The following is a 14,965-nucleotide window of genomic DNA, read 5'->3' as shown; positions in this document are numbered from 1 at the left end:
CTGACCTTCTCTGTACTTCTCCATCAACATTCTCAGAGCAAACATCGCATCTGTAGTGCTCTTTCCCGGCATTAAACTATACTGCTGATCACTTATCATCACATCCCTTCTTAACCTAGCTTCCACTACTCTTTCCCATAACTTCATGCTGTGACTGATCAGTTTAATCCCTCTGTAGTTACTACAGCTCTGCACATCACCCTTATTCTTAAAAGTTGGTACCAAAACACTTTTTCTCCATTCATCAGGCATCCTCTCACTTTCCAAGATTTTATTAAACAATCTGGTTAGAAACCCCACTGCCATTTCACCTAAACACCTCCATGCTTCCACATGTATGTCATCTGGACCAACAGCCTTTCCATTCTTCATCCTCTTCATAGCTATCCTTACTTCCTCCTGGCTAATCCATTGTACTTCATGATTCACTATCCCTGCATTATCCAACCTTCTCTCCCTCTCATTCTCTTCATTCATCAACCCCTCAAAGTACTCTTTCCATCTCCTCAACACACACTCCTCGCTTGTGAGTAGGTTTCCCTCATTATCCTTTATCACCTTTACCTGCTGCACATCTTTCCTAGCTCAGTCCCTCTGTCTAGCCAATTGGTACATGTCCTTTTCTCCCTCCTTAGTGTCCAACCTTTCGTACAACTCTTCATATGCCTTATCCTTAGCCTTCGCCACCTCTCTCTTTGCCATGCACCTCATCTCCTTATACTCCTGTCTACTTTCTTCATCTCTCTGACAATCCCACTTCTTCTTTGCCAACCTCTTTCTCTGTATACTCTTCTGTACTTCTTCATTCCACCACCATGTCTCCTTGTCATCCTTCCTCTGTCCAGATGTCATACCAAGCACCTTTCTAGCCATCTCCCTTACTAGCTCTGCTGTAGTTACCCAGCTATTCGGTAACTCTTCACTGCCACCCAATGCCTGTCTTAACTCTTCCCTGAACTCCACTTCACAATTACCCTTTTTCAATTTCCACCATTTGATCATTGGTGCTGCCCTCACACCTTCTCCTCCTCCTCTTCTTGAGCACCAACGTCATCCTACAAACCACCATCCTATGCTTCCTAACTATACTCTCCCCGGTCACCACTTTACTGTCTCCAATCTCCTTCAAACTGGCCCTCCTACATAAGATATAATCCACCTGTGTGCATCTTCCTCCACTCTTGTATGTCACCCTATGGTCCTCCCTCTTGTTAAAATATGTATTCACCACAGCCATGTCCATCCTTTTCACAAAATCCACTACCATCTGACCTTCTGCATTCCTTTGCTTAACACCATACCTACCCATCAATTCCTCATCCCCTCTGTTCCCTTCACCAACATGCCCATTGAAATCTGCTCCAATCACCACTCTCTCACCCTTGGGTACAGTCATCACCACTTCATCCAACTCACTCCAAAATGTTTCTTTCTCATCCATCATACACCCAACTTGTGGAGCATATGCACTAACAACACTCATCATTACACCATCAATTTCCAGCTTCATAAACATCACTCTATCCGACACTCTTTTCACCTCCAAAACACTCTTAGCATACTGTTCCTTCAGAATAACTCCTACGCCATTTCTACTCCCATCCACACCATGATAAAACAATTTGAACCCACCTCCAATACACCTAGCTTTACTCCCCTTCCATCTGGTCTCTTGCACACACAATATACCAACCTTCCTTCTGTCCATCATATCAGCTAGCACTCTCCCTATACCAGTCATACTGCCAACATTCAAAGTTCCAACCCTCACTATCACAGTCCTAGCCTTTACCTGCCTTCGGGCTTGCCTTTCCCCTCTTCTCCTTCTTCTGCTAACAGTAGCCCAATTTCTGCCAGCACCCTGTTGGCTAACAGTACTGGTGGCGGTCGTTGTTAACCCGGGCCTCGACCGATCCGGTATGTAAATATTTACTGCTGTACACATGAATGATTTGGCAAAGTTTTACGCCGGGTGCCCTTCCTGATGCAATATATATATATATATATATATATATATATATGTATATGTATAAATACATATAAGCACACACACACACACACACACACACACACATACGCGCGTATACACAGCCATATGGAGTTTATGCCACCCCCTTCCTATTTAACTTGATTTATTCTGACGAAGTGCAGACTCCACCAAAATTGAACTTCCTTTCCACTCTCATTCCCTATTTAATGTTTCTAGTAATAAAATCTCCCTTTGTAGCTGTATGTCCTACTCCCCCATAATCCCATCTTACTCTGTGTTTCAGAATCGTAGAGCAATGCTCTTTATGCAACTCTCCAGAAGCTTGATTCAATCAGTTGCCAGTTCCTTATATAGGAATTGAGAGTCATATGTTGGTTAGATGAGGACCAGAAATGGTCAGCAGCTACTTCACAAGTAGTTAACTGCATAGGAGTATTATTGGATGTCATACCAAATCCCGAAATGTAATAATAATGGACCTCTGAGATTACCAAAAGGGTCACCCCAGTTTTCATTTTCATTAATATATTTTTCCCTGCCTGTCAATAATCTAAAATAATGAAGAATGCGGATACGACTATGTTATGACTATGAAATAGCACAAAAACAAAGCCTACATGATTAAGCTTAGCAATTGAATTACAAATAAATGATTGCATAAAAAAGTGCATATCTTGGTCAGTAGCAAAACAATTTATGTTTTTTTTTTATTTGCACTACATCCACAGATGTTTAGATTATGGCTTTTATACACTGTTTTTAGCCTTGCTGTACACATTAGTAACACTGATCATTTGGAAAAGAACGCTTAGTCTCCAGTTTCCCCTATTTGTTATACTCGCTGGCAACGCATTATTTACATAATGGTGATGTGCTATTTAAAATTATAATGAGTTTTTTACAGTGAATTATAATTATCATTCTACTTTAAAGCCATGCAATATAAATATTTTAGGTTTTATTATTTTAAAGTGTGTTACTATCTGAAACAAGTATAAGTAACACAAGTGCTTGAAAGTTAACCTACTTACTATATAAAATGGCAAATTATACAATTTTTGATGCAAAATGTGTGCTATTCTTGTATTTTATTTTGTTCATAAGAACAGACTCCTGATTTTTTTTTTCTTGGAGCTGAAAACCCCTGCCATGACATCATGAAATACTGAACCAAGAATTCCTCAACACCTCAATTAATCTACAGGCTACTGTATTCGCCTGTAAAATGTATCAATCTAAATTTTCTTACTGCCAAGAAAGTTAGGTTGACAGTCAGGTTTTATACCTCACATTGATAAGTAACATGTAATGGTCTGGTAATGAAACTGCAGTGTAAATAAGAAGCAGATTGCGTTAATAAGTAAGTTCTTTTCCTGCCCAAGATGCTTTGCAAATCTATGTAAATCACTGTGGAATACCTACCATGTTATCATTTTGTGTGTATGATTACAGAGAAAAGCTGAATAAATAATGAAACCAAAAAAATCAAACCTACTATAATCTTTCTGTTTGCAAGAACATGACGAGTGTAATCAGAATTAAATGAACTAAAGTATTTGGATTCTTTAAAACTTCTTTAACATTTTTGTAATTAGGTCACAGGTAAAAAAATAGACCCATGAGACAGCCTACCTACTTATGTAAACAAATAAGTAAAAGCTATACTGTTTAGTGTCTCCAATGAACAAAATGCATTAGCATCCAAAGGGAAATAAACTGAAGGAACAGCCCATTTCAGCTATCTTAAATAACCCTATTCATGTTGCACTCTGTGAATTTACAAAAGCAATATTATTGGAGCAGACGGAACTCAACAAATGAACAAAATATGTTTAATCCCAGAAACCCAGATATCATACATAAATCAGAGCCCCCGGAGATCAGACTAACACATCTTCATCACAGCATCTGTCTAACAGGAATGTATGATCTTTCTAGGATAAGATAGTTGTTAACAAGCTGCTTCTTGTTATCCAGGATTTGATTTCCACAACCTCCATAAGCCTACAAGGTGACTCTGAACAAGTCACTTAACTAGACAATACAACCAGGCTTCCTGAAAAGATGTCTGTGGATCACTGCTACCCCGATAAACCAATATAAACATAAATAGATAGGTGCAAAGTGTTTATGCATATAGATTCATAGATTAGTACTAAGCTAACTGCCCTTATGGGCCATTTTAAGTTTAGTCAATTACTTCTTGTGGGAATCAAACTCTCCATCTTGTGTCAGTAAGCTAGACACCTTAACCACTATGCCAACCTTCCAACCCCTAAAAAAAATTCTATCACAACTGGGACTCAAACCCATGACCTTCTAAACCAAAGACAAGAAAGCCACAATCATGCCATTAAACTGTTTCAGAATGAAGAATGAAACAGGCTCATAAGTACTAGGCTAGCTGTCCTTGTGGGTCATCTTTAAGCCTACCAATATCTCTTTTAATGGTCAGAATCAAATCCTGTACTTTGTGCTTCTGAGGCAAGCACCTTAACCATTATACCAACCCCAGCCTACTGGCTATAAGCTTCTTTAGAGTAGTTGCACTGCATAATCTGCCACAAGACGGGGTGCTCTCATCAAGGAACAGGAGTGCGCCCATGGTGATGTTATCACAAAAGCTGGGCTATCCTCATGCAAGAGGAGTAACTCAAGTTAAGTAAATGGAAGAAGAAACATTACATCTTTTATGACCTCTCATGAATGAAAACCAAGACCCCCGAAGGAAAAAAAAAAAGAGTTATCATGATCATCATGCCAGTGATGTACAACACAGACTCCAGAAATTTACAAACCCAGAGCACATTGGGTACAGCAAGAAATACTGGTACATGCTTGAGTGTTTTTATTTTTTTTTCTGCACATACATAAACATGAAGTGGACATCTTTTAGTGATAGCCTGGAGCTTTTTCTTTCCACTATAGAGTTTGTTGATGTGATAGTTTCCACATATGGATTTAGTTTTAAACTTGCTATTATGCTTACCGGTACAGATGCCTCAATGCATGTCTCCAAGTGGGAGTAAAATTCGGAGAAGGAAGCTACAGCCTCAGTAACAAGGTCTGCTAGAGAGACCTACCATTTCTGATTATCAAGAACACCAGTAGATTCATTTCTTTATTTAAGTGTGTTTACCAGGGGAGGGCACTGATCAAAAACTGACCGATTTAAGGTGCAGCCCACAATACATTTTGATCAACAGCAAACACAGAGAGCAAATCATACAAAACAGCAAACAGAGAAAAAATTACAAACACAAATCATATCAGTGTTACATTGTACCATTTCATGTGTAATAGGAAAGTAAAGGAAGAAAAAGTGGAAACTATGGACAATAGACAAAGTAGAAATCTGTATAAAATAAGAGAGAGAAAAGGAGCCGAGATGTGCTTACAATAATCCCTGAGTGTAGAGGAGTTATTACAGGCTACAAACCATTTTGCCATAAGAAAAAAACAGAGCAATATAGCCAGCACAGGCTAAGAAGAGTTGATATGAGTGGGGTGGTACAAATGAGAGAAACAGTTGTGTGGTCAAGATTAAGAATGTCAACTCTGATGGTATAAGTTTGGAAGCTAGGAGGGAAGACAGTGATGAAGATCTGGGAGGTTTTGTTTATCGGTATTCTAAAAGGAGGAGAGTTCCAACATTCTGGAAAAGAGCTATGGTGGCTGTAATACCTAAAGATGGTAAGGAACCATCAGATCCAGGTTCATACAGGTCCATTTCAATACTAAACCATGATTATAAAGTCTTTATGTCTATAATAGCTAAAATAATGGAAAATGATTTTCTAAAATTGATAGGTATGGATCAATTTGGTTTTGTGGATGTGAGTCAAATATTTGAAAATTTTAATAGAATAATGGTGATCCAGAGGGATGTAGAATGAAAGAAAATATAACTGTTGTTGATGGGGGCTTAATGTAGAGAAAGCATTTGATAGCGTTAGTTGGGATTTTATGAGTAGGGAAATGGAAGCATTTGCATTCCTGATATAATAATAAGGTTGATTATGAGAATATTTGGGGATCAGTGGCAAAAATGAAAGTGGAAGGGCTTCCTTCTGATAAGCTCTATCTGAAAAGAGGAACCAGGCAAGGGTGTCCTTTTTCTCCTTTATTATTTGAATTATATTTAGAACCACTGACAAAGAAAAAAGGGACTCAAAAATTCAATTATATAATTGGTATGGTGTTCAAGAAAAGTTGTCTTTATGTGCTAATATTATTTTGTACCAGAAAGAACTAGAAAAAGACATTTCAATGTTCTGGGACATTTTGGGGCAGTTTTGGGAGTTTGGGGGATATAAAATGAATGCATATGAATTGGTTGAGAAGTACCCATATTATGGGGACGTGATAAAATGAAGTATTTAAGAGTAAGAATTAAAGGGGATTCTGTTATGGCAGCTAAAATATATGGGAAGAAACTAAACAAAAGATAATATAAAAAATGAGAAACTGGAAGTTCTTGCCTAAGGATATGGATAGCAAGATACAGTCAGTAAAACTGTTTTAGTCCCTTTAGTTTTATGCACAGGTCAGGCATATTTTTATCAACAAGAGAAGATGTTGTGGAGAGTAATTAATAAAGAGTTGAAGGATTTAACTGGGTGGGAAAGAAGACAAGCGTCAAGTGGGATAAGTTGGTCCTTACAACTGAACAAGGAGGTTTAGGATAACCTGATTTGAAGACATATTTTACAGCTACAGTTAAAGCTGTTATACATAACACAAGCAGAAAGTGACAATTCAAAGTAGAAAGTGATGATAATGATGATGTTGATGAAGAAGCAGGGGGTAATTCAAGAAATAAGGAAAGAGTGGGGTTTTGGTCACAGATCCTTAAGGAGATTAACAAGAGTCATTCATAAAGTAGCAGGAAATATATTGAGAACTAAGCATGAGAATAGTGAAAAGAAATTCTGCTGATAAGGACGGCGGTAATTAGGAGTACAGAGAACAGGCAAGAGGAGACTGAGGTTCGCTGGAGGAAGCTTGCAAAAGAATCAGTTTACATGGAATGGATAATTAGAGAGGAAAATGTAATAGAATGGGAAGAAGCCAATAATTCAGTAGGACTGCAGGCTAGAGATTGCCTTCCCTATCAGAGACTGAATTCAGAAAGGAACAGGGTAATTCTAAATGAAAGACCTTTTCTGGTTGAGTTTTTAGTTAAACATAGAACAGAAGCTGATGTTTAAAAGGGAAATTACTAGGGCATATAAAATGTTGCACAATGGCTATAGGAATTAATCAGAGGAGATCAGAAAAGATTAAGAAGAGAGGTTAGATAAGCAATTCACACAGAACAATAGGAAGACATATATTTGGCTCCCAAATATGCAACAAAATCTAGAAGATTTAGGATTTTTGCCTGGACATATTTGAATAGGTACTTTTATACCGCAAGCAGACTCTATAGAATTTTTCTGAGGTAGATGGCAAATGCTGGAGGTGTAATGGGGAAGAAAGAGGTACATGAGAGCATATGCTCTCAGGGTGTAATGAGTTTAAATACCTTAAATATTCTCTAGAGTACTCTGTCAGGAATACTGGGTGAGCAAATGAGTATAAATAAGGAAATTATTTTCTGAGCTGGGATACAGGACCTGAATACTCTAGAGATAGTTTAATTCTGGTGTCTGCCAAAAAAGCAAGTACTAGAAAAAAGAAATCAGCATCTAAAGCAAACATACTTGAAGCAGTGAATATTGTAACAGAGATAAAAGAACAGGAAGTGGGAAGGGTAGAAGTAAATTACATAAAAAAGGGAAATTGTGGGAACACTGCATGTAGAAAAATGTTTTGGAGGAGGAATAAGGTTTAAGAGAAGGCAGGGAATGAACAATTTATGTAATATCGGTTTGGTTATATTGTATAGAGCAATATATTTGATGTGTGATGTTTGTAAATATCAGCTTGTTAATATGGCTTGATTACTTTAATATAAATGTAAGTTTGCTTATCACAAGTGATGTGATCACCTTTGGTGGACAACAGAACAATTTGATCAAGTTTATTGGCATTTACAAAGTCCACAGATCCTTTGCTTATGTATGCTGCCAGCAATATACGCTTGCCAGTTTATGTACAGACAGTCAAAATCACACATATGAAAAGTAATTGGTTTGACTCTGCTAAAGTTTCTAACTGGCTACATTATTCTTCATGCTCAGAAGGGCTCAAAGATGCAGGATCTATAATTGCATGTGATGTGATAATTAACTGTATTGCATGTAACTAGGACAACAACCAGTTCCAACTTAGCATCATGCAAAATCTGGTCAGATGGAATTGGGTTATGAATAAAACTCCAGCTTTACTCCTTCGCATATCGCCTACTCAGAGGCAATCTCTGCCTAACATACAAAGCTATGTCCAACCCAGAGCTGTTGGACATGCTCCACTTAAAGAAATCCAAATCCCTCCGAGATGCACGCTCTAGGGACCTAAACCTCATCACTACAATAAACAGAACATGCTGGAAGGATAGATTCCTGTCCCAGAGACTTCCTATACTCTAGAACAAACTACCTGTCTAGATCAAACAAAGCTCCTCATTAGCACTCTTCAAGAAAAATCTTGATGATTGGATGGGAAATAGGAAATTCACCCTGGGGATCACTTCTGTGGCTCTGCTCGACAGGGGCACAGGAAAATAATTTTCTAGGGTGGCGAAAGCCAGGGTACTGTTTGGCTAGGCTTATATAGGCCCTAGGACCAATAGCCTAGTACCTACCTATGAACCTATAAGATATTCCCCCCACAATAGTTGCTTATCTCAGGTAGTGAAGTCAGGAAAACTAGTGTGACCATCTGATCAAGTACAGGACAATGAAATAAAGAACTAAGAGGTTCTTCATAGGGAATAACGCTTTGACCTTACATAGGCCACTATTTGTAACTGAAACAGAGGAAAGGTGTTTCAGCAAAACAGACCCTTCTATTTGAAGCCACCTATAGGTCCATAGGTAAGTACTAGGCTGGCTGCCCTTGTGGGACATTTTAAGCCTAGACAGTTTCCCTTTTTGTGTTCAAATTAACCTATTCCATTCAGTTAGAGACTAGCCTTACCCATCCCATGGTCAATAATTGCATATTACCCCAATGACAATAAATGGGATCATACCATAGATACTTTGAGGGAACCCATGCATGGCATAATACATTTAGGACCTCCCTCTGTCCATGAGTAGTACAGGAGACAGTCCTGGGGTAAATGTTCTGTTTCCCATCTGCATATCCAAGTTGTGCTTGAAGATTGACATAAATGAACTTTGTTTAGTGTAGAGGGGGAGTCTGTTACAAAGCAGCGGTATTCTGCACGAGATATACCTCTCCATACAAACCATTCTACTGATGTTGCACAACAGATTTAGATATCTGGACCAGGTATTTCTGATGACATTGGACTTGCTGATGTGCAGTAAATCCATCAGTATTGGGTTGGAGAATGCCTTGTATACCAGGCACAGGTCACCCCTTAGAAGTCTGTATGAGACTGTTTATACTGACAGGGCTTTGAGTTGGTCCACGTGGAACATGTTGTTTAGGATTTTTAGTAAAGTATCTAAGTGGGGGTTTCAGTTGTTGCATATATTCAGATAGATACATACCAAAGGGGGCATTATATTTAATGACTGGCCTAATAAGGGCTGAGTAAAGGGAGCCAGTGACATCCCTAGATCTAGTCACAATTCTTTTGTTTATAAGATGTGAAATATAGAGGGACTTTCATACAACAATGGACACATGTTGGTCAAATGTTAGGTTACTGTCCGCATAAGTCCCCAAATCCCAAACATCTGAGTTAACTTTTAGGGGTATATTGTCAGTGCGATACGTCCCTGGGGTAGATGACCTCCCAAAGAATGCAATATTACATTTTTGGCATTTAGTTTCAGTACATGATTTTTTTCACCAGTTATGTAGTTGGGACAAACCTTGCAGCAGGATGGCAAAGTCATTTGGGAATTCAATTACTTTTTCTAGCTTGCAGTCATCTGCAACTTGGTCATCCACAGCCCTTTGGTACTGATTTCACTTCAGAAACTAGTTGCCAAACAAGAGAGGTCCCAGCACATAACCATAGGGTACTCCACTTATGACTGGTCTCTTTGTGGAGGTAACTTCCTCTATTCTAGTTTTCTGCATCCTATCTGTGAGTCAGTTGGCAATCCCGTGGGTGACATAGGGGGTTATTCCCAGTTTATGTAGTTTTTGTACTATACCTGATTGGGGATTTGTGTCAAATGTGTTGGCCAGGTCGAGGTAAACTATCCACACAGCTCAAAATATAAGTACCCACATTTTAGAAAGATGCTTCTGGAGCCTAGAAATGCTTCTGATTCCAGAGCAAAGGCTAGCTCTCTTCGTCCACTTCTTGTCCTCAGACATTAGCCTCTACCGTAAATTAGCAGGCCAGCCATTGATTTACAAGGAGTAGAACTGTTCAGATGATTGATTAATCTTTGTAAAGACAATATGAAATAATAGTTAATCTCTAAATAAATTGAATCTAACCCAGTACCTGGGAAATTAAGACAAACAAAGCCACTTTCCTCATCACCTTTCCCTTACTACAAGGCTCATGCTATTCCATTCCTCATGCTATCGCCACTCCCAACTTCTTCCCAAACTCTCAATTTGGAATTCATCAAACAGTATTTAGCCTCCAATGAAAAATAAAAAGGGCCTATGCTTTAGCTCTACCACCCTACTGTGTGCATTATGACAACATCGTTAATAACCGCATTACCTAGTTTATTGTCAACCTTTTGGTTTATTTACAGAGAAAGGTCACTCATAAGAAATATATTATTTATTTATTTACATTTGATTACTGGGTAGTGTCCAACTGGGCCAGGAGCCCGTTTTCAGAGGAGACCCAGGGAGAAAAGCTCCACATGCATGTTACATAATGAGTTACAGTGACGTAATGAAAACATATTACTTCTACTAGTTGCTAACAATGTACACTACTTAAAATATACAGTGTCTGCATCTGTAAAAGATAATTGTTTTGCCAAGTAGCTCTTTCTAGTATCTATAACTTTTATTATAATAATATGCATACTAACTGCCACAATTATTGCTGTAGCAGTCATGTAACAAATTGCATAAGAACAGAGGCTAACTTGGTCCCATGTACCAGACTGCTTATCAGGACAAAAACACAATGAAATAAAAATAGTGAAAAGTATAAGTAAAACTTAAACATTACAGTCATACCCCTCAATCCCTTTGAGTATGACATCTGGACAAAGCCTAAAATAAATGTGGGGCAAGTGTCCAAAACAGGGGCAGATTTTAAATACTGTTCTTATAAACTTAGAAAGCTGCTAGAATAACAAGATTTGTGTTATCATGCATGTTTTTTCTAAAAGATATCAAGTCTGAAACTCAAATGTATGTCATTATTTAGTGACTTCAATCGTACCTCTGAACCTCTTAGCAAAGGAAATCTGGACTAAGTCAAAAATAATGAGAGGACAATGGCTCAAAATAGGGACAATTTTTTTAAACATTGCTCATATAAACTAACTTTATTTATTTATTTAATTTTACATTTGTTTACTGGGGAAAGTCTGACTGGACACATGTCCTTTTTCAGCGGCGGCCCGGGGAGAAAAGTTCCACATTGAACATACAGAATTTAAATATATTAGTAGTATACATAGGACATATAAGTTAGAAAACTAGCTCAGAACAATTTGGACAATCATTTATAAGAAAAGGCAAATTAATGGCTTACTAAGTGTATATAATATGCTATGAGTTTATACCAAATCAATAAGAAACAAAAAGTTAAACATAAGTAGAGAGTCATTACATCATTATACATTTCTATGTAAATAAATAGTAACCAATATGACATTACAGTTTCAGAATGTAGTTCACATAGAAATTGAAATGAAACTTAAAAAGAAAGTTGTTAGAGTAAAACATAGCTCTCAACCTTCCATGTCCAAAATGAGGAAGATTAGTCCTCATAATGTGGAACAAATGGGCAAAATGTGGAACACATACTAATGGCTTACTAACAACTTCCACTAGGAAGGTCATAGAATGGTTAAAATATGGTGGTTTTATAGATTAGGTTCATAGATTAGTACTAGGCTAACTGCCGTTGTGAGCCATTTTAAGCCTAGCCAATTATCCCTTGTGAGACTCAAACTCTGTACCTTGTGTTTGTAAGGCAAACACCTTAACCATTAGGCTACCCTCCCAACCCAAAGATTTTCACCCACAGGTTCATAGGTTAGTACTAGGCTAACTGTCCTTGCAAGCTATTGTAAGTCTAACCAATTATCCCTTGTGAAACTCAAACACTGCACCTTGTGTTTGTAAGACAAACACCTTACCCATTAGGCCATCCTCCCAACCAATCCTAAAGATGATCTTTTAATGAATTAATATACAAAAAAATACAAAAAAAAAAAAAAAAATACAAATACAATATGATCCATTTCTATTTACAATGGATTTTACTTAAAAAAATTACTAATACTGTGTGACAGAGTCTTTCAATGAGGAACTTTGAGGGAACTTCGAGGAACATGAACTTTTTAAGACCCCAAATGAGGTACGTTCCTCGTAATGAGGTACACTTGAGAGGTATGGGGTTTTGTGCTGCCATGCATTTTCTGAAGTATATGAAGTCTGAAACTCAAATGCTTGTAATTGTTTAGTGACATCAATGATTTGTCAGCAAACCACACATTTTAGAAAGAACAGACTAAAATATGAAGCACAAATCCGGACATTTAAGAGGTATGAGTTCATTCCTCAGCGATTTGCCAGAAAAACACACATTTTAGAAAGAACAGACTAAAATATGAAGCACAAATCTGGACATTTAAGAGGTACGTGTTCATTCCTCAGCAATTTGCCAGAGAACCACACATTTTACGAGGAACAGACCAAAAAATATGAGGCAAAAATCTGGACAGTTGAAACATATACTACAAGAGATAAAAGCCAACAGTACACTGATGTTCTATGCACTCCCCCCGCCAATGTGATACATGACAAAACTGAAAAACTCCTCCCTCCAGTTCAAGAGGAACGCCCCTTTGGAAACAAGTACAGTCGGCAACACGCGACCATTGACAGCACACTGCAGCAGGGACCAATGAGCACACAAACACAAAACTCCTTTGCCAAGTCTTTCCTGTGATTGGTCGTTATAAAGTCCTTGTCGTTGGGGGGCAACTCTGTCATCTTAAAATATGCCAGTAGGTCCTTTTAACCGTGGGAAGACGTAGGCAGTTTGACGTAGGTTTTTTACGTTTTTTTTACATAGAAGTAATGACTAAAGAAATGAGTTAACTTCTTTTATGGATTTTCCTTTATGTATTTTTGCTTTTTTAACTTTGGTTAGCGGGGCAATTTCAAAGGCGGCTAAAATCCGGGTGAACCCCGCGCCGCGGAGGTTATTAGGGGAAGTCTGTCCTGTTTATGGTGTTGGTCGTGGTTTATAAGGTGTTCATGGTACTGGTAAAGCTGAAAGTTGTAAAACGTGGAGACGGAAGCTAAGGAAGATAAACAATAGTGACATCCGCGTGTTGGTTTATTTACAGCGAAAGGACGTGTTTGTTGAAGCAGTGGGTGCAGAACCGGTGGCGGCTGTGACAGAGGAGGTGGAGTTGTCAACGTAGTCGTTTTTTTCCTTATTGGCGTTCCTGGCCCGCTGCGGCGGGAGAGGGATTGCCCTGGTTTTTGTCCAGGTAGGTGGGCTTGTATAAGGTTGGTCAGATGCCTTGTGTGAACCTTTGGTAGTACTCTTGTGTTTTGAACTTGGCTTTATGGTGCTTGACACAGGGTTGTAAGTGCAGGTGTAGGTATAATTGTGTTTTTGTTTAGGAACTCGTGGAATATCCCATTTTGGTGCCACAGAAAGAATGTGTATGCAAAGTAGTGTTTATACTTTTCTGACTTAAACTTGGACCATAGTATACTTTAGTTTGAGTTCCTTTTTCATAAACATGTTTATTGGGAGTATTTTCGTTGTTTGTTACCTTGGTTACGAATTTATAAAATACTACTATCCAGTTTTGGGCGTTATAAAAAAACTGACAGCTAACTTGTAAGTTTACGCTTTATTGATCTAAAACTTGGGTGGATTTGTATACTGGCTGATACGTTATTGTATCTTGATATTGAGTTTTTTCTCTTTTCTTGTTTATAGACGTGCCAAAACAAGTCTAATCAGAAACAACGTAAAAAAAAAATAACCAGGATAGCGGTATTATATTGGGGGCACTTTTAAGTATTTGCTGCTGACTTGAACTTAAAAGTTGAAAAATATATTACTTCAAAACAAATTATAACTTTTTTAGCTCTGTTCTGAAAATGCATTGTAATTATAAAGGTTAAACTTCCTGTGAAATGATCCAAACACTGCAAGGACATCATGATATATTTAGAGTGCAGGTATACCAAAGTTGGAACAAATGACGTTTGTATACCATAACGTGTATATACGATTAATTATTTTTAGTATCTAAATACTGGGCTGTTGTCAACAGGTACAGTGTGAAACAGCTTTGTGTCAGGCTTAACCGTCAATTTTTTAGACTTATGTTTGTAGTATGGGTATTTCAAGATTTGTATACTTGAAAATTGTATATTTGGAGATGTAGAAATACTGAGTCATGGAATTTAACAGTGGGCTGCCTCTTGAGGTAAGTTGTATGGTGCACTTTTTTGGGAGGCAGTTTGCTTTGTGTTTTGATGTAAATTTTTGGGGTTTTTGAGTTGTATGGTATTGGTGTTGAGGCATTGTTGGGGAAACTTAGGATTAGTGCATTTAATGGTATCTTTTACTTTCAGAAAGCTGGTATTATTTGCCTTTTTGGAAATAAGATACACAAATTAGTTGCATTTGCCCTTGCCAGATGAGAATTAACCTTTTGGCTAATTGGGCTGATTCACTCCATTACTAATGTGAGGGTTGAAGGCAAG

General features: G+C 37.9%; 1 protein-coding gene across 4 annotated transcripts in view; it reads left to right on the top strand.

Moving 5' to 3' along the window:
• The first annotated feature begins 13,195 nt into the window (after nucleotides 1-13,195).
• EIF4ENIF1 (eukaryotic translation initiation factor 4E nuclear import factor 1) overlaps nucleotides 13,196-14,965 on the top strand; it is a 1,251,142-nt gene continuing 1,249,372 nt past the window's right edge. For 2 of the 4 annotated variants that reach the window (XM_044068848.1, XM_044068846.1), the window contains exon 1: nucleotides 13,313-13,728. The gene's annotated coding sequence lies outside the window, so the exon portion shown is untranslated. Of the gene's footprint in view, nucleotides 13,277-13,312; nucleotides 13,729-14,965 lie in introns of those variants that run through there. The other 2 variants (XM_044068847.1, XM_044068849.1) reach the window with 2 other exon arrangements.

Source organism: Protopterus annectens, chromosome 4.part0, assembly GCF_019279795.1.
Source record: "Protopterus annectens isolate FY-2018-M chromosome 4.part0, PAN1.0, whole genome shotgun sequence".
NCBI classification, from domain to species: Eukaryota; Metazoa; Chordata; order Ceratodontiformes; family Protopteridae; genus Protopterus; species Protopterus annectens.
Note: the sequence above shows the minus strand (reverse complement) of the source record. Positions and strands in the feature narration are given on the sequence as shown.